Source organism: Falco naumanni, chromosome 13 (genome assembly GCF_017639655.2).
Source record: "Falco naumanni isolate bFalNau1 chromosome 13, bFalNau1.pat, whole genome shotgun sequence".
In the NCBI taxonomy this organism is placed as follows: Eukaryota; Metazoa; Chordata; class Aves; order Falconiformes; family Falconidae; genus Falco; species Falco naumanni.
Genome location: NC_054066.1, coordinates 6,642,814 through 6,662,185, shown reverse-complemented (window position 1 = coordinate 6,662,185; position 19,372 = coordinate 6,642,814). Strand labels below are relative to the sequence as shown.

At 45.8% G+C, this 19,372-nt stretch overlaps 3 long non-coding RNA genes across 3 annotated transcripts in view; 2 read left to right on the top strand and 1 right to left on the bottom strand.

Moving 5' to 3' along the window:
- Positions 1 to 12,770, bottom strand: part of LOC121096652 — a 48,816-nt gene extending 36,046 nt beyond the window's left edge. The window contains exon 1 of the long non-coding RNA XR_005830644.1: positions 12,560 to 12,770. This is a non-coding gene — a long non-coding RNA (uncharacterized LOC121096652). The remainder of the gene's footprint in view (positions 1 to 12,559) is intronic.
- Positions 332 to 5,793, top strand: LOC121096654. The gene is made up of 2 exons (XR_005830647.1): positions 332 to 972; positions 2,849 to 5,793. It is a non-coding gene; the product is annotated as an uncharacterized LOC121096654 (long non-coding RNA).
- A 113-nt stretch (positions 12,771 to 12,883) lies between the features above and the next one.
- Positions 12,884 to 16,400, top strand: LOC121096653. The gene is made up of 2 exons (XR_005830646.1): positions 12,884 to 14,409; positions 16,141 to 16,400. It is a non-coding gene; the product is annotated as an uncharacterized LOC121096653 (long non-coding RNA).
- The last annotated feature ends 2,972 nt before the right edge of the window (positions 16,401 to 19,372 follow it).

The following is a 19,372-nucleotide window of genomic DNA, read 5'->3' as shown; positions in this document are numbered from 1 at the left end:
AGGATTGCCAGGTCCTTTGGGCTTACCCTGCTGTTTCATTCTGGTTCTCCCACCTCTGCCCAGCTGCCTCTCCTCATAAAACTCATCTAGGAAAGAGGCTTTGCCAATTCCTTTGTTAGATCTGGCTCCAAAACTCATTCAAAAGTGAGGGAGAAGGGATGGACAGAGCAAGATAAAGTGAGATTTATTCCTTAGCATACCATGCAAACAAAAAAAAAACCCAAACCAAACCAACCCCAAAACACACAAGATAAACAAGTTCACCTGTGTTGGCTGAGGTTATGTTTCAGCACAGCTCAGTGCTCCCTCCACCGTTCCGCCCCCCCCCAACCCTCTCCATCACGTCCATGCTCTCGCACAGCCCGCTCTTCCTAGCTAACACTGCAGGCCAGTCTATTCTTGCATCCAGAAATCAAGCCCCACAGCTATGGGCACAAGAGGAACTCCCAGGAACCAGTGCATTTCGTTCGTGCAGCACTCAAAACACTGGCATTTATTTATATATAAATGTTAGATGCTGACCTTTTTGGCTGCTGGATCACCTAACACTGGTCACAGTGGGTTTATGTGCTGGTCACAGAATTTTTATTCCTGTTTTGAGACGGAGTTTTCCTTGACCCCTGGGATAACAGCTAGCTATGCCGCCAAGCGCCGGAGCACAGACTAGCTGGCAGCAAGAGAGGTTCTTGCAGGAAAATCCGTCTGCCAGCAGCAATCCGGCACCCGAGGAGACACAGCCTGCCTGGTACCACGAGACCTGCACCAGAACCTCCCCTTGCCTTTCCATCCAGACCAGGGTGGTTGTCTCCAGCAGCACCCCTGTTGCCTTTTTGATGTGCAAAAAACCTGACGGGGCATTTTCCAGACTGAAGGCTGAGAAGGGGCAAAGGGCTGCAGCCACCCTCCCGGGTCCGGCGGGACCACCCAGCAGCACCAGGCTCATGGTGCAAACAGAAGATGCTGGTCATCCAGGTAACCATGTTGAACACTGACAGCATTCCTGATGCTATGGAAATCTATGGGAGATACCTTGATAACAGATGCAGCTTTCATTTCCCTCTAATTTCACAGTATTTCGAAACAATTCTATGTCCAGGCTTCCCCCAGTGCTTTCGTAAACGCTTAAACCCCTCTAATCAGGCTAGATAAAAATCAGAGAACAAGCCAGATAAAATAACATTCCCATCGAGCAAATGCCTGCAGGCAAAGGGGTAGGTGAAGGTTAAACTGACAAAAGAGACTCTTAGACTGTAACAGAAATTTACTGATGATTAAGCAACTATAGAAAAATGGCTGGCGAGAGACTCACCCACACACATGAACTTGACTACAAGGGGAAGGGGCAGAAAAGCAAAACCCAGAAAACCAGACAGTTTTCCCCACAAGTTTTCAAGCTGCTTAATATTTCAATGCTCAGTGGCGAGAGGCTGATGAAAACAAATGATATTTTTATTTATTATGAAGAAAGGCTTTAATTCCTGAGAAATTTCAGTTTCTCATTTAAAAAAAAGATATTTCAGCTGACACAAAAATTGTGTCAAACTTTTCCAAAGCTGTTTTCCCTAGCGCACAAGGCTGCCGACAAAAAAGCTGCATGTTTTCTTACTTGGCTGTTGATAGCAAGAGTTGTCCGAGCTTGTTGCCATCAGCTGTGCTGTACAGTTACCAGCAAAGTCGTTTGGGCTCCTGACCTGAGAGAGGTGAGCTATCAGTATTTGACTCTGCTGTTGCAGGGAGACATGCAGACAATCCGTAAGATCTAAAATAGATATTTCTGCTGCTCCAGGCAGTTTCCTTGGCTTCACGCCAGAGGCTCCCTCCACTCCCAGCCGCACAGTGTGCTTTGCCATGTGGCTGAAACAAACCCCTCACATCATGGATGGGGAACCAACCCCACCTGGGCGCTTAAACCAAGCGCATTGCACAACCTCTCACCTTTTCCCCGGCCAAGCACAAATCAAAGCAGCCAGCACCGCTTTCATTGGCAATTCGGTTAGCTCCATCCCTACCATGCTTTTAATAATGGGATATATCAACAACCTGACTGCAGGCTGGCAGCAGTGATCCACCAGTGCTCCCTGAAATCTCTGTGCCACAGCAGACCGGCTGTGCTTGCGTCCCAGCACACAGCCAGCTCTGTCAGGTAACACGCTCCTACAAACCTGCAAACAGGCTGAAAAACATTTGCTCCTTTCTATTCTCTGTATACTATATAGTCAGTAATAGCCTATTAAATAAAAACACAGGATGACTGTTACAGGGCTGTCCAAACATTTCCTTTCTGGCTCTCTCCCCTCTGTACTACATTTTAATCTAGGGATAATGAAAATAGAAATTGATCTAAAATATTAATGGAAAAAACCAACCACCCCAGAATAAATACAGCATTCAAACCACAAGCAGGCAAAACGCCCTGTCTGGACTTTACTTGTCCCCTGGAGTACTGAGATATTGCAGTGGCTTGTTCAGGGAACACTGGCCAAAGCGACTTCTTTTACGCTCCTTGGGCTTAGTCTTCTTTCACTGACGTGCCTGGTTCATATGTCCAGACGAAGGGACAAGGCAACCAGCTGCTTCCCCAGCTCTGCTTCCCAGGACCCCGTCCCACTTTAGCTTATAGAGACACTCCGATCTCAGCACCAGTTCCCACTTAGTATGAGGACATATATTTTTCTACAAAACAGTTCAATTCTAATACAAAATATTACATCCATGGTTTTTTTCCAGACTGTTCCAGGACCTTAAGTGAGTATAAAGACCATAAAGATGAAACTCATCTTCTAAAAAGTGAAAGGACTAAAACTCCTCCTAACTTGCTGTTCCCGACGTACATGTGACAGTTTTACAGGGGCTTTTTGATGTTTTTGGGATGGAACAAAGCCACCACGAACTCCAGCAACAAGTCCTTGCCCTGGTGCTGTTGCATGCTGCAGTGGCCAAGCAGCCCCCCAAGGACCCCCATGTCCCTCCAGAAGACACCCCAACAGCCAGGGGAGCTGTGCTGGTGCCCCGCTGCCACAGCTGAGCCAGGCTGCCGGGGGAACACTGCAGGCTGCTGCTGTGTTTGGGGAGGCTGAGTCCAGACATCGAGAGTTTTGCCAAATAACCTCAGTTTGCAGCTTTGTTTCTCATGAAGAATTGCCCATCTGCTTCCTCACAGGTTGGTTTCACCAATAAGCCATTTCTCTGTTTCTCAAAAACTTCCCTAATCAAACATTGGGGGTTTTGATGGGAGTTTTGGAAGTAATATAATTTGGAAGTAAATAAAATAAAAGCCACAGATGCCTCTAGGTTTAAAAAAACCCCAGGAAACCAAAACAACAAAAAAAACCCCACGCTACAAAAGCCCGTGTTCTAAAGGCTTTCTGCCAAAACTCACCCACCCACCCAACCCCAACAATAACAGAACAGAGACCCAGAGCACCCTGCCAAGGGCAGCTCCAAGAAACCATCTGCCTGCCAAGAGGTTATCCTCCACGTTGCAGACGGTCTCTCTCTAGTTTGGATTCCACTGTACCTTAAACATCTCACTTCACTTTTCAGTACAACCCTGAAGAGGTTACGAAGAACAGCAGTTATGAATTAAAGCTCTACTAAAATTTTAAGTGCATATATTGGATGTGTTTCAAAGTATGGAAACTGCAGCTGAAGCTTGAGAAACCAAGCATCTCAGGGATAATTTTTTTATTATTATTTTACTTATCAGCTTACAAAGTTATTGCACCAAAGAATAATTTCCTCCTAACACCCAGTGCACAAACAACTCTCTAAATATGCAGCACTCAGCTGGGCAAAGCCCTCACCTCTGGTAACCTTCCAGTCTGTAAGCATTAAGACAAAAGCAAGCCTGATTCCAAATTTTTAGCAGTGTGGTTATCTGAGTATTTGTGGAGCCAAACGGGCCAGCCCAGCCCGCGTAGGCTGTGAGCAGTGCAGCTGCATTCAGTTACACCAGGTGAAACCCCGCAGCATTCAGCTGTAGTCTGTATCATGTAATTTTACCCAGAATATTCCCTGTGACCCCATCAGGAAAGCTGGTTGGGGACCTTCTACAGGATCTCCCTCCTGGACCATTTTTGGAAACTGAAGGGACAGATGGTATCTTCTACAAACAGAAAAGTGTTGGAAAGCCTCAGAAGTACAGCTGGAGAAAGAATTAAAAACAAACAAACACGGAACAACCTTCTCCCTCATTAACTCCGAGCACAATCCCAATATTATGACAATATTTGTCATCCCAAATGGAAAGGAAACCGTGAAATAGCAGCATTCTGTGAGTAATTACTTTTCAAATCCCAAACTACATGGAAATGCCACCTTTCAGATGAGCTTCACACTGCAGCATGCCCACACCGGTGCCAAGGTATCTATCAAGAACTGGTATCACATTGCTTTAATTACCTGGCATGAGCCGAGCCACAGTCACGACACGCAGAGGTCCAGGTGGCTGAGTAACATGGAGGAAAAAGTTAATTGGATGTTTTTGATTGCTGCATGAGTTGGACCCATTTCAAATTGCCCATGTTAGATCTTTCCCTATATATATGTACAGGTGTCACATTCAGGAATAACCGAACCACTACGGGCTTTGGCACAGTCACCAGTTGCAGCTGCCCAGGAGTGAGGATGCAGCAACCTATCTGGAATTCTTTCCTGGAAGTAAAAACATCCAGCCCCAGATCAGACCATCAACAACCTTAAACCCCAGCATTACATTCAAGAGACGGCAGTGCCGAGGAGAAACGACTGCCACAAAACCTCCCCAGGATCAGCAGGTTGCCCGAGCAGCCTGCGCTGGGTGTCTCCAAACCGCTCTCCAGGGCGATGCAAACGCTGTATAACCCGCCTCATCCACTGAGCCTGCCCAACACTCGGAGCTACCACAAGTTATTCCTGTTGGAAGGTCTGACACCTTCAGTTTTACCACCCAACGCCAAAGCCCTTTGCGTGCCCCGTCAGAGGCACAGCCACCTCCTTCAGGGCAGTTTCCATCCCCACCTCTGCACCACCACGCAGCACGTTGTGCTCATTGCTACAAGAGTCTCTGTTCCAAATAGATATTTTGTTTTATTTTTACAGGTGATTGTAAGCTGTCTTTTCCTTACAGGGATGCGGTTTGTTTGGTGGTGGTTTTTCTTTTTTTTTTTTTGCAATGCTACCAAAAGCCTTCCCATACTCACGCATTACTGCGCCACCCATTGCTTTTTTTATCCCCAAGCCACAATTGCAGTAATAACCTAAATAACACCAAATGGTTTCAAATAGAGAAGCTGAACCCATGAAGCAAGGCTTTTGCTGAGGTTGTATTAGCGGATGAAATCAAAGCAATGGAAGCACTTATTGCTAATGAATACACATCAATTATTTATTCCCAAGCACACAATTTTTAAAGGGTGGTTTGTTTTCAGATTACAAAGCACACCAGGATTTTTTCAATTCATTTTATCCTTTCAGTGATATTGTCTCTAGGTGGATTATTCAATTCCAGTACGCATTTCTACGCTAATATTAGTTTTGCAGCTCTGTGACTGGTGATTTTTGTATATGCAAGAATCTGTTCTGTCTTAGAGCATACAGATTTGGCTTTGGTGCATGTCTTTGAGGTGTTAAATATTTTGTGGCTTGTGACACATACTTACGTTTTCAAGACAAATTGTTAGTTTCTGTTCCATTAACCCTGTAACTTGCGGCAAACACCACCTGTATCTCTGCTCCAGCAAGTGGCTTGTAACTGCCCCAATGCTGTTTGGAAACATGGAGGATGTTAATAAATAAAAATATTCCCATGCTGTACCTTGCTAGCCTTATTTCCTATGTGCAAGTAAAACAGTTTGGACTCTCCATGGTTTCACAAGCAGGAAAAGCAACTTGAGAAATGGGATTGCCACATTAAGCATGCTCCAGAAAGATCACCTGTGAAATACTGCAGCCCCAAAGGGTTTCAAGTCCTTCCTAAACATTTGGGAGGCTTCAGCTTTCTTCCCAGGCAAAGAGTCTGGCAAAGCTTAGGCAAAAATAAATTCCCACTGCTGGCTGAGGTAACAGCAACAACAAAAATCCACTTCCAGAAAAGGATTCAGCTTTCTCTGTCTGCACTTAGCATTAATTTAGCCTACCATAGCAAACGGTATCTCGCCTTGCAATAGGAGGAGGCAGTGCCATGGCTATGGAACGGATGGCACTGGGCTTAATGGCTAGTTAGCACAGGCAGGGGCAATCCAGGCTAACAGCAGGTCCAAGGGGGTTTTGTTCCAAGAGCTACTGCAAGGTTTTTTTTCTGCGCACACCCCTTCAGCAGAAAACGCATTAAGCCCATAGTCCAGTGACCATACAAACTGTTTTTTAAGCACGTTTGCTTTGCCCTTCGTGGTTTTCAAGCACATGGGAAGGGCCGTGCTGGGCTTTCAACAGTGCCGATCCGAACGGTTTAACTGGGCGGCGGCAGGCTGCGCCCAGCACCCGCGCTGCTGGGTATGATGGTTTATGGTGAAGCAGCAGCAGAAACCCAGCAGCAGCCCAGCTCTGTGCACCCAAGCCTTCACATAATTCCCTGCCGTAGCCTTCGTACCATTCCCGACACACGACACCAGGGAGATGGTGGCTGTGCTTTATTTGTGCTGCCCTGTAGTTGCTTTTGGGATACTTCAACCATTTTGCTGGATGATACAATCCAGGTGATATCAATTTTATTTAAGAAAAAAACAACCAACCCCCCCCAACCCCACAAAACCAAAACCACAAAACCCACCACAAGCAAAACACCACAAACACAAACCAACCCCCCAGATTATAACTTACACCTCCAACACTGGGGTGAGATTCGAATGGATACAGCTCCCATTTGTTTCAACAAGTATACAGCCCTATACGTTCTGATATTTATGGGCAGCTCATCATTCAATTTCAGCAAGTAAATTTGCTATCTGCAATGGTTGTCATTAAAGGAGTTGATAGTTTCATAGCAATTTACCAGAATTTTTTCAAAACTAAGCATTGTAGCAGTGTAACCAGCAGTACTGTGGGGCATTCAGCAAGCAGGCAAGCGTTCAGCCTTCTCTGCCTGCTCTTCAGCACTTTTGACACCTGAAAAAAATAGCTAAATGACTCAAAATTCATTCCTAGCATCTTTTTTTTTTTTTTTTTTTTTTTTTTTTTGTGATAAGGAAAAGCCACCTAGCTTTGAAAACAGGCATTTCACTGCACACAGAAGCCCTTGTAAACCCCTAGGACATCCCAGGAGAGACTCCGCATAGTATTCGTGTGCAAATCCAAGAATCGGGTTTAGGGTCACGCTAAACTGATACAAGACAGCAAATTAATTTCAAACAGTTCCGAGCATCGGGCAAGCACACCAAAGGATGCAGCAGGATTACAGCAGGTACCTGCAGCACAGGCACCATGCTGGCAGCGTGCACGCGGAGGAGCCTCGCGCTGACCCATGGGACACGTCGGCTGTCACCCACCAGAGGCATACATCACATTGCACTTTGGAAGAGTTTTCAAATACTCTCTCCTGCAATATCCAGAAGGAGCATTGGCCCCATTTCAGGAAGAAACACGGTGTCTGAGCTAATGTCTCTTCAGCCGATGGGAGTTTTCTCCCCAGCTATGAGGGCTTGCTTCATAGCCTGACACCTAATTTTAAGCAGCTGGGTTCTCAGCCACCCCCTCCCTCACTGCGAATTAAACATAAATACCGGCTGCGCTTTAAAAAGCCCCATATTAGAAGCAGAACAAGCAGAAGTCCTTCGGGAGGAGGATGACCTGCAGGAGAGGCAGGGGGGTAACTCCCCAGGACACTTGGGGTTACTAGTCACCTGCAGGAGGGAACAGCCAGCTCTCAGCCTGGAGTCATCCCGCAGGGTCTCATTCATCATGCAGCAGGCCAGCCTTGGTCAGGGCTGGAATCCGGCAGCACAGCACCCTGAAAGGTGGGGACCCAACGTGCAAGTTATTTTTACACAGCGCAGCGCCAGGGGAGAACTATATTTAGCATGATTAACATTTACTTCAGTTGCTATAGTGACTGATTTTATTTGTCTCCTGCGTGGGATAGATGGCTAATTTCTCCTCCAGGCCTTAGGGGACATCACCCAAAAAAAGCAGCGCTTTTTTGGTCACACGGCTGGCAGATGAAAGAACACCCAGCCCCCAGAAAATGTTTCTGAGTTTAGTGGGTTTTTTCCTATCAAACTAGAAGCACACTTGATAGCAGATGGACAAATTACAGCAGAACGACACCAGCCCCTTAACCAGCCCGTAAAGGGTTTTGGCATTTTTTCGTGCTGTTTTGGCAACCCGAGCAGAGGGAATATACCAGGTGGCCCCTTTTCTTTTCATAACACGAATAAAAAAGCCTGGTTTTCAAAACCACCGAACACCAGCAGACTCACAGGCCATGGCTGACTTTTGCACAGCACCTTTTTCTTCCCCCTAAGTTTCCTTGCGGAATTGTTTTTTATCATCTTTCTATAGAAGCAGCGAGGAAGCAGCATCAAATGCTCTTGCTCTAGCCACAGTGTTCACACATCATTTTGCTTTAAAATACGTTATTAGTTTTATGCGCTTTGGCAACATGTAGATAAGCGTGGATCCCCCGTCTCTTGTGTAAACTGTATGTAAGCTATCAGTTGTGATTTAAACATAAAAGGAACACATTTGCAGCAGCCTTGAGGCTGCCAGTGAAACTTGTCACTGAGATAACAGAGACCGAGAGCTTCTCCAGGTCTTTCCACAGAATTTTTCAATTTTAAGCAGAGCAGAGGGTGTCTTGAAGATAGTTTTTAAGTACAATGGTGGTTTTAATTGTAACGTCCGATGTATGTTCCTCAGCAGGGAGGAAGGTTATTTCCAGCAGGGGAAAAAATAGAGGTGAGGCAGTTTTAGGCCATCAAAGTCATTCATTTAAAAGCTGCTTCTGCTTGGGAGAGGAGTGCCATGTTACGGGGCACCGGGGTGCTGGAGCTGCCTGCTCAGAGACACAGAGGGGGATCGGTCCGAGCTAGCTAGGAGGTACAGATCTAAAATTCACTGGCCAGTCTGCATTAAGTTGCTTTAATTCCAAGGAAGTGGTCTTTACTCTGCTTTAAGATATAATTAATGTGAAGTAAATTACAGTAAAGTGAGGCTGTTTGAAATCCAAGTCCACATGAGGGTTTAAAGCAAGTTAAACAACCTGCTTTATGAAAGTTAATTCAGATCAGCTTTCGTGAATATCATCGTGTAGCCAAAAGGCCTCCAAAGAGTGAACACTGGGTTGTCAACAAAAAGCCAGAGTCCATCCCTGCCCTGCCAATGCCTGGGTCCAGCCCTGGCATCCACTCCTTAATCCACAAAATGCACCACAGCTCTGGATGCATCGCGGGCTGTCAAAGGGCATGCATCCATCACGGACCTCCGCTCCTGCCAGCTCTTTCCCATGCCTCCCATGAGGGGAACACCACTGTATTTATTCGGGTTTGTTATTCAACAGAAGCTGCAGGGCAGCACCAAGGAGGTGCCTGGAAGCGGGACCACTGGAGCAGAGGGCTGGGGGAGTCAGGGAAGCGCCTGCCCCCGCAGCTCTGAACTGGCTCCAGCACCATGTACCCCCACCAGCCACACACCAGTGCCGGCACTGGCACATGTGTTCCAGGAGAGCCCCTGCTGCCAAGTGGCCTCCCCAGCCACTCCAGATCTCAAACGCCTTTACCAGGCACCACCTCAAATTCGTTGATGGAAGCCAAAGACCTTAACAAGCTCAAAGGATGCTTGCTGCTACGTCCTAATGGCAGCACATTTGCCATGTCACATATGATGCTGCTAAAAGATGAGACTTCTTATTGCCTTCTGTCCCAGAGCAGCCAGCGTTACACACCATAACCATGTTTTCATCAAATAAATCCAAGCCTACTGCTCATGCCTAACGGACCCTTGCAAAGTACCTCCCACGTACGAGCTTTAAGAGCCTGGAGTGCTTTTGAAGGCAAAGACATTGCAAAAAGCTCCACTAATGAGGGTTCATTCAAGTGTCACACTTATGATCTAAAGGTAGTAAAAATGCACTAAGTGCCAGCCACCAACAAGTTCTAGCAGCAGTCACTGTGATCCCTGAAGAAAAACATCCTTTCAAAGGAGACACGGGAGGAATGAATACAGAGGGTCCTGTTTTTACTCACTCTAAATCATCAGCTGACACAGTTACACAGCCCAAACTGGATGCCCAATGGAGCAAGGATTTCAGTATCTATTAAAAGAAAGATGTAAAATAAAAGATATAACAGGATTAAAGTGAAAGTGCACACAATGCCATTTCATCCCGAGAACTGGAAATAGATTTATACAAGCATTATATGAACGAATTTACATGCCTTGGCTTTGGGGACCTGCCTGGGTTTGATAACTCATTCACATCAAACTGCAGTGACTCCTACAGAGAGGAAAAAGATCCCGTCTGGCACATCTACATAACCCAAATGCAGTCAGTAACCTGAGGTTTTCCTGCACAAGTTCTTCCATAACAACCTTCCAGAACGGGCTGCCTGGTCCTTCGTGTTTATTTCTGCCCATTGATGTTGATCCTCACCATGCAGAGGCGTTCGCTTCCAGTATGGAACCACTGCATACGTGCTACCAAGAAGAGGGATTTAACTCTCACCCTTAAGCTTCAAAACCTCAGATCCAACCACGCTGCATGTTTTTCAGCATAACAGAAACCAGGGCAGAAACAATTGTGTAACGAGCAGGTCAGGTACGGAAACTGACTTCTCCAAAAAAAGTTGGTCCTTGAGGATGTATGTGGCCTCCTCCTAACCTGTCAGGAGCGTGCCAGCTGGAGATCTTCACTTGGGAAATAACCCAGCGGCCTAGTTTTCAAAAGGTACAGATTTGGGGGTTCTGGAGTTTCTCAGTACCTCTGGCCCCAGCCCCACACACATACAAGGCTCCACTTGAAGGCTTTGAGCCGTTCCCTCAGCACCAGTATGGGCAGTCTGAGCTAAGCTGCATTAAGCCTGTGCAGGATCCAGCCTGTTTAGCGAGCTGTACGTTTGACTATAAAAAAGATGAAAGACTTGGGTTCCTGGCCAGCCTCCCTGGGTGAAGTTCTCAGGCCTGAAGTTGTCCCTGCGGACCTTTGAAGAGCCAACCCAACTATGAACAGTCCATGAGAAACATCTTAAAGTTTAAAATTAGCGTGAAAGCCATTGCGATCTCAAATAATCTCAGCAGAATGTTTCACAATCTTTTTCCGTGGGGAGACCTACCACAAGCTCTCCACAGCCACTCCCCAGAGACCCCTTCCATCAGCTGAGGGTCCCTGCTCCCGCAGCGCCCTGCCACAGCACCGCCAGCAGCGGCATCGCGCTTGGGATGCGGCTGGGTACCCAACTCAGCCACAAACATGATGCGTAGGGGTCCGAGTAAGGACCCCTTTGTGCATCACATGGGGGATAGCAGGTATTCTCTAGTCACATCAGGATCTTCCATGGCAAAAAGCCCCAATGTCAATCATGGTTTTAGTCTCAAAAGGGCCATCTAGCAACTGAAATACAAATGAGGTAGAGGAAAACAGAAAAGAAAAAGCCAAGATAACTCACTTGTAAATTTGGTAAATAACAAAACTGTTCCTTTCAATCCAGCAGTAGAAAATGTCTCGTAACAACCACTTCACCTTTAGTATAAATAAAGATGAGACTTTTAGGTTTTTTTGAAACTGAGGTTTGAGTCTTTCCTCCCAATAGGATGATCACATCTTATACGAGGCTTTTATAATTACTTTGCTCCTGAGCTGGTAAAATCATCCCTGGTACTATTTAACTTTTTGGGGATGCTGTTAAAGCTGTGTCCAAACACCCCAGGAGGCAGTTCGGAAGCAGTTTATTAGACTTTAAACTGCTGCAAACTCTTACAGCAGGATTTAAGACACCCATGAAAACCTATCACAGGCTGAAAAATAGGAAGGAAAAAAATCTTAAAGGATTTCTCCTTATGTGATCTTTGAGAACAAGAGCTTAGCTGTTTGCAACACCTCTAAATAAGCTGTGCTTGCGGGGAAATGAATGGTGGCTGAAGGTAACCATCTACGAACTACAACAAAAGCACTGAAAAAGGGTCACGTTAAATTTCATCCATGCTTATTTTGAGCTTGGTGACAATGCAAATGCTGCAAGACTTTCATTTTCTCTCCCCTTGTTAACAATCCTAGGAATAACTGAAATATAACTAGCGCTGTGCGGTTACTAGAGAGGCTCCCTGGATTTTAACAAGCATGTGATTAATGAATATAACAAAAGCTGTTGCTTTCCTTCAACCAGTTAAGAACAACTCTCTTTAAAAATGAGTGGAACTGCAGCGTTAAAGCAATTACAAGCCAAAGCCACTCTATTTGCCAGTCAACTGTGGTAAACTCAGATAAAACTGGTTTAATCCAAACATGGGAACACGTTCAGTTATAGATACCAGAATACAACCACAAGGTTAATCTACTACATATAATGGCAAATACAGCCTCATCTGATCAACACCTGCTGAAGCAGAAAATAGGAAGGATTTGTTTATTAAGGCTTATTCTAAAACTTACTGTTGGGCTTCGGCTCCGAATATGAAAGGATGTTGCCCACCAGACTGCCCCACACGTGCCTGGCTTCCAGAGACCCCGCTCATCTCGATGGGAGCAGGACTTCTCCACCCAGCGGGCTCAGGTACAGTATTAAAAGCCTGGCACTTGACTTGCCACATTCCTCAAGAGCAGCAAGGCACTCGGTAGTGCTGATTTCATCTGGAGGCAGACTTAATTTAACAATTCCAGGAAAAGGCAGGAGAAACCCTGTAGGGAGCCATCACCACACGAGATAACCCTATAGGAAGTTTCTTCTCAATTCCTGTTTACCAGGCACTTCTGTTCTTCCTGAAGCAAAAGGGAGTAAAAAAGGTTTGGAATAAAATTATTCAGGTCTTAATATACTCTTGTTATCCACGTAATTTCCCACCCTTTCCTTCAGTGCAGCTAATTCTCAGTGGAAAAGTCTTTTTATGATCGAGTTGAAGCCTATTATCTCTCACCATACTAAATGAAAGTCGTGTTTCTTTTACTACACAGCATGAAAAAGGAGGGCAATTGTGACCCCCGTTGCATTTGATAGCTGGATCTGTATAAATGCAGCACAAACACAACATCTTTTATAATTTAGTGGGTTATTCTATCGAACATATGTAAGATACATCTCAAAAGAGTATCATAAGACATGTAAGGTCTAGGGAAAACAAGAACATTTGAGAGTATGCAGTTAGGAGGACTAACAGTCCAAGCTTTCTTTATTGTCAGAATTATCTAACATAGCACAGCACTTTATCATAAAATAATTTCACTTTGCATAAAAGCACAGAAGATGACAGAATAAAAGTATGTTTATGGAACAAAGGAAGATTGATTAATCAAAGCAACAGTAAGAGCTCCATGCAATCTTATTTCTACATATTGTTTAATATAATTTGCCTAAATAGATGAGTCGACTCATCTATTAAAAGAAAAATTTTAAAAAGGACTGTCCATTAAAAAAGAAAAAGGACACGCTAATAAATCACTGCAAATAAGGTTTATAAGATGGGCTTTTCAGTGCCAAAATATCTCTAGCTGAGCCTGTCACTGCTAATGAAACCAGAAGCACTGGTTCCTGATTTGGTGTCACAAACCAGCTCAGCAGCATCACCAGGTCACTGCTCCTGGAGTGACCCCATCCCTGGCCGAACCCCCACACTGCGGTACCGTGCTGCACATGCTCCCCCAAAGGCAGGCATCTCTATCAAGGCTTTTATCACCGTATAAATTTCTGAGTGGGAAATGCCTCTATCTACTGAACTTTCCATCTGACACCAAACCAGAGGAGAGGTTTACCCCCACACTGCATCAGAAAGTTGCTCATTAACCTGGGAGGTCATAGACATGCCCAACAAACAGGCATTTGCGTTTCCAAGAAGAGAGAGGGGATGTTTATTTTAGTTGTGCTTCTCAGAATTTGCTTCCAGATAACAACAAAGTAATTAAGACATGGGGCATAGAGAAAATCCATCTAGACTTGCTGGAACAGATCGGAAGAGTGAAGTGGTCACGGCAGCTAACATGCTCTGCAAGGTTGTGCCTCTCTCCAACGCATGCACCCCATGAAGGGACCCAACCCCCCCGTCAGGAGTCCAGGTCTGACCCATCTGTCAAGGCAGAGCTTCAGTTACAGATCAACCGCGAGATCCAGGCAAGCAACACTACGGCTCCCTAAAGCATTAGCTTGTCATGAGCAGCTCCGTAGGTCAGATGTCAGCTCTGCCTTTGGGTGATGCACAACCACGCTGTGGGAGCGTCCTCGCTGCAGCTCACATCACCCCAAAGGGGTTTCAGCTTACGGCTTTTCACCGACAGCCCCGACTGCACAGCAGGTTTGTGTGCCGATGCCTTGCAGATACCGACTTACTGACTCATGCGATTTCTCTGTCTTGCAGACAGCACCAGCATAAATACCATTTCCCCATGTTTCGGGCATACAGTTTCCCCACCGGCTTCTTCAGGACAACTGGCTCCGTTGTTCAAACAGGTCTTTATGCCCGTCAGTCCAAGGCTTGGGCTACAGACACTGCAGGTTACTGCAGTGAAAAGAGCTGAAGCATTTCAGCCTCCATTTTTTCCACCTGCATCTTTCAAGAATAACTTTAAGAGCATTTTCTATTTTGAATAACATAAACAGCTAAGTATTTGCTTTTTTGCCTTTCCCCCACCCCCCAAAAAAACCTGGGGAAGAGTGATCTCAAGCTGCCCAGATGACAAGTCATTTCTTTCGCAAGTTTGTGGTCGATCTGCAAACCAGAGCACTAGATGCCTTCAGCAATCCGTATCTTCTCCTGAATGGGTTAGCAGGGAGAAAGCTGAGGCTAATTTAGAAGCTGGCATCCCAAGAGTCAGGAGGGAAAGCGAGGGGGAGAAGACACGCAGGCACCAAACCCCTGAGGAGTTCCTCCTCACCCACTTGCACACTGCAAAACTCCGTGGAGTAAATCAGTCATCACACTTCCCCCAATTGCCTTCCCAAACACTCTGTGTGTTTCAATATACCTCTCACCGAGTCATCCCCCAAAGATACACCACAGACTTGTTACTCCTTCCCTTCAGCAAATTTCAGTCCGAGACTGGTGTGTTTCTCATTACTGCTCCTCGCAGCGAAGAGCAATACTGGATAAATTAATGTGTAATTGGAAGAATGACTCAGAGATTAACTGAGGCATTCAGTCCTGGGAGGATAAACGCTAATAACTTTGGCTTCCAGGAAGAAAGTATGTCAGAAAATTATAATTAGACAAAAAAAATCCATGCATGAGGGGGGGAGTCACAGTCACATATTTAAACGGCTGAGATGAATACTAAAATGGTGTAAATTTTCTCCCAATTTATTAAAAATAGATAGGAGTATGAGACTCCTGACCCTGCCCAGCAGCGTATCTCCCATATGCTCATAGCCAGGAAGAGGAGACACCCCCCACACACACCTGGTACCACTGCCCCAGCAGCTGCCCCGTCCACCTGCCCAGTGGCACTGGGGAGAAGGGGCTGGTGGGGCTGGGGGCAACCCCTTCCCAGCTGCAACCCCTCCTCACACCGAAGCCTGCAGGAGGACACAGAGCAATCCTTCATGTGTTATTTCTTCCCACCACCCATGGTCCAGCTCACCCACCAGTGCAGCACCACCCCTGGCTGACTCCGCGTACGTCAAGGCAGTCGGGGACACAGCCCTTCTGGTGTCCAAACCAGAACTAATGACCTGGGGATATTCCCCAAACCAGTACAACTGCTGTTCTGAGGTGATGCCAAATGACTTTGGAGGAGAAAACCATCAGGCTCCACATTTTTCAAGGCTCAATAAAATCTCAAACAAAAAAATTTTCAAATCTCAAACAATGCAAGTGACTCTTCGTTTTAAATACTTCATTCCTTAGTTTTGTAATGAGAAAGTTGCAATTGTGCAAGTTCATGACGCATACCGAAAGCTGCTTTAATTAAAATATATATTTTTAAATACTATTTTTTCTCTGTGGGAAGTATTTATTTGCGGGTGGGGAGGGCTGTGGTTTTATCCAAATTGATATATTTAGGCTTTATTTTTTGCTCTTTTCTTCCAGCCAGATATCTAAAAGCATCAAATTACTAATCCTGAGAGAGAAACTGAGGAACAGCTGTGGTAATAGGCATTAGAAAGCTTGTTTTAGACTACACCAGTGACTTTAATTACTTCAACATGCTACAAAATTAAGCAGTCTTTGAAGCAGTAGCGAAAGCATCAGCCAACCTACGACAACCTGAATGCCTGAAAGCACTGACCTTGGGAACTCAATTAAGGCAGGCAAAATTCATTAAATTGTAGCTGAATGAAAGAAACCGATTTTCATTTACGCATGTCCTTTAGTGTAAGTGTGAAAATCCCCCCTGATTACACCTGCTCACACTTCGGAGCACATGCAAACATTTCCACCACCCAAATTCCAGCTTGTGCTCCATCCTCATAATGGATCTTGCCGTACTGTTGGAAATACTGAATCTGCAATATACGTATGAGGAAAGTACCTGGAGACTTCCATCCTCTCCCAAAAGACAAGAAAAGGAGGCTACACATGGCAAAAATAGAAATTCTCCTGCATCGACAACACACTGCCATAAAATACAGAGACCCTCAGCCCGGGACAGCCCTCCAGCGTGCGGGTCTGCATGTAGCACACAGGCAGTCATCTGTTACCAGCGCAGATTCATGACCTTTCCCAACTTCAGAATTAAAATATAAGCACACACCAGACTAACAGGTATCACAAGTACAATACAGAAGGGCAATCTGGCCACAAATGGCAATATTGTGGGTAAACTTGTGCTCAGGAAGCATGTACGAGAGCAGAGCCCTTCAGACCCCAAAAGTTATCCCCAGAGCCGGGAGTGCCCCTCACAGCCATTCTTGATTAAAACACCATTGCTTCACTCTGCACCTTTGCTTCTTCCCCTTGTGCAAGTTTATGTGTACGTGTGTGTGTATATATATATGTGTATGTATACACAACATACACATCTCATATGGCACTAAAAGCCTGCAGAGTCCCAACAGTACAAGAACAGACTCCTTAAATCACACTGAACAGCATAAATCTGGCTGAGAAGCAACCCAGCACACTGGCACAAACTCACTTCTGGCACTCCGCTGGTGGAGCGCTGGGTGCTCACATCAGCCACGCGAGGGGAACAGCTCCAGGTTCTGCACCAGGCAAGGGCTTGCTCAGGCTTGCAAATGGAGACGGTTTCTGGACTACAGGATTTCTGATGAGCACCCGTGTATTTGCTTCAGTAGAGGACCTTAAAACATTAATACTGCAGCAAAACATGAGGACACTCATGACTGCCTGCTGGGACTCTGAGTACCAAGTGATGGAGTTGCGTGCCAAGTACTTTGTCTGTTAGATATATGGCTGACAAGATGGGGGACTTTTTTTTTCCTTCTTTTTTTAACACATAAAAGCTTTCCTGAAAGTTACTTCACAGCTCTTCCCATTCTTACTGAATATGCCATTTTCCAGTTTTTTTCCCCTGCCGATCATTAAGCTTTTATTATGGTTTGACAAATGAACAAGCGCCAAGCGCTGCCCTCCATGGAATAACCACCTTCCAACTTCAAAGGAAGATCTCTTTTTAAGGGCTGTGCTCTTGGAAACCGCTGTATTTGGTTCTGCCAGATCACTGTCTTCATGCATCAAAGCAAAAGGTAGATTAGCAAATAAACATAGAGGAAATATTTAACTTGAGGGAAGCTCAGCAAGCGGTGAGGAGGGACTCCCCAGAGCACACTTTGAGCAAGCAAGCTCTATGTGACTCCCAATGAGTCTCTCCGGTGCATAGGTTCAAATAGATTTTACCAACCCGTGGTGCTTCCACAAGCACTGCAATCCTCAGCCTTGTACTGAGAAACCCCTGCAGCCTCAGCCCCCCATGGAAGAAAAATATAAAACATTTCTGGTAGTTGCCGATGCACAGAGGACCTCTGAAATGCAACTTCACAACTGAAAAACTCAAGCAGGATACTCAGGTGTTCCCAACAGCTTTGGGGTGATTAAGCTAATGATGGTTCTGCCTTATGGGGCTTTTGTACTAAAACACTTGGCAGAAACAGCTGTATTCACCTCCGTATCGTTTGTACCAGAGATGCAAAACAATCTGCCCTGGCACAGTTTCCTTGTACCGAAAGCAGCGCGGTGCACATGGTGCCACGTATATTTGTTGTGCAGTCCTGGTACCTCTTCCTCAGTACTTCAAAATCCATTTACGGTCACATCCCTCTTACCACCCTTTAATGATCTCGCTGCATTACCTCAGGTTCATCTGCTTCAGCAAACCATGAGGCCGACCTTTCCTGGACCCACTTCTAGAACTTTTCTGTATTTATTTATTGTTTTTCCTCTGAGCATCTCCCTTGTGACCATCCACTCAGTTACAGCTGGGCACAGGGGGAAATGTAAGACCTTGGCTAACAGAGGGGTATGCTGGCAAATTGCCCTTCACAAAAACAAAGCATGACTTCAGGTGATGGTAGCAGCTCAGCTGCTATTAATTTGTGTATCAGCTTTTCCAAAGATGCTTTACTGCTTACGCTGGAAGACTACTGAATGAAGCACCCACCTAAAGCTGAGGCTATGGAAATATCAAATCCAGCTCGGCAGAAACCATCTGCTTGCGAGATAGGATGGATAGCAAGCGATGATGGGATGAGACCGCTACATGCATACAGGTTTCATAAAGCAGAAACACACTCACAACCATCACCATCCCTGTCCAACTCCCCAGAGACCCTCCAGGGCAGGGAAAGGCGCTGCGGGGCGCAGCACAGCCCCTCCGTGGTGAGTCCCCAGGGACCTGCAGGGGCTGTGGGAGGCAGCGTGGCCATTCACACACTTAGGGTGACAGGGGGCGGTCAGAATGGGAGGGGAAGCAGGGGGCAACACAAGCTTCCTTTTAATATTAGTAGCTTTATAACAGAACTGAAAATGAATTTAACTTAGGCAGTTTCCTCTATTGTCCGTTTTATGTCAAACAGCGATAAAAATAGCTGGTTACTTGACATACCACTTCCTTCTTCACGCAGACCATTTGTTATTTTTTTTCCATCCTCTGCCACACGTGACAATGCTGTATTACAGCACTATCATTCATTTCAGTATTAAATAAAAGCTTAGCATTAAAACAGAGTAAATGAGAATTCCTTCAGGGGACCGCTGTGGGGCACGCAGGCAGGAGGATGTCGGGAGGCAAGAGACTGGCACACAGAGCTGGATGAAACCATCACCATGAAGCCTGGCACACCAAACCCTCACCCCCGACCAG